Below are 807 nucleotides of genomic sequence, written 5' to 3' on the forward strand. Positions count from 1 at the left end.
TTGAAGAACATCTTTGAAACTATGTTTACTTTCACAAAATCAACTTTTGGCCTCCTCTCTGCCTGAAACGTCTTTTAAGAGCATAAAAAGTGAAAATCCATCTCTAGGCAGGAAAGTGCTGAAAGCTGCAGATATTCATGAACATGACATCAGACTGTGAAATCAACTGTCCTGATGTAGTATTTTGAAGAAAATCTTTGAAACTATGTTTACTTTCACAAAATCCACTTTTTTGAAGAAAATCTTTGAAACTATGTTTACTTTCACAAAATCCACTTTTTTGAAGAACATCTTTGAAACTATGTTTACTTTCACAAAATCAACTTTTGGCCTGCTCTCTGCCTGAAACGTCTTTTAAGAGCATAAAAAGTGAAAATGCATCTCTAAGTGCTGAAAGCTGCAGATATTCATGAACATGACATCAGACTGTGAAATCAACTGTCCTGACGTAGTATTTTGAAGAAAATCTTTGAAACTATGTTTACTTTCACAAAATCCACTTTTTTGAAGAAAATCTTTGAAACTATGTTTACTTTCACAAAATCCACTTTTTTGAAGAACATCTTTGAAACTATGTTTACTTTCACAAAATCAACTTTTGGCCTGCTTTCTGCCTGAAACGTCTTTTAAGAGCATAAAAAGTGAAAATGCATCTCTAAGTGCTGAAAGCTGCAGATATTCATGAACATGACATCAGACTGTGAAATCAACTGTCCTAACGTAGTATTTTGAAGAAAATCTTTGAAACTATGTTTACTTTCACAAAATCCACTTTTTTGAAGAAAATCTTTGAAACTATGTTTACTT

This window comes from Anarhichas minor, unplaced genomic scaffold (genome assembly GCF_050575085.1).
Source record: "Anarhichas minor isolate MPS153535 unplaced genomic scaffold, ASM5057508v1 ptg000001l, whole genome shotgun sequence".
Taxonomy (NCBI): domain Eukaryota; kingdom Metazoa; phylum Chordata; class Actinopteri; order Perciformes; family Anarhichadidae; genus Anarhichas; species Anarhichas minor.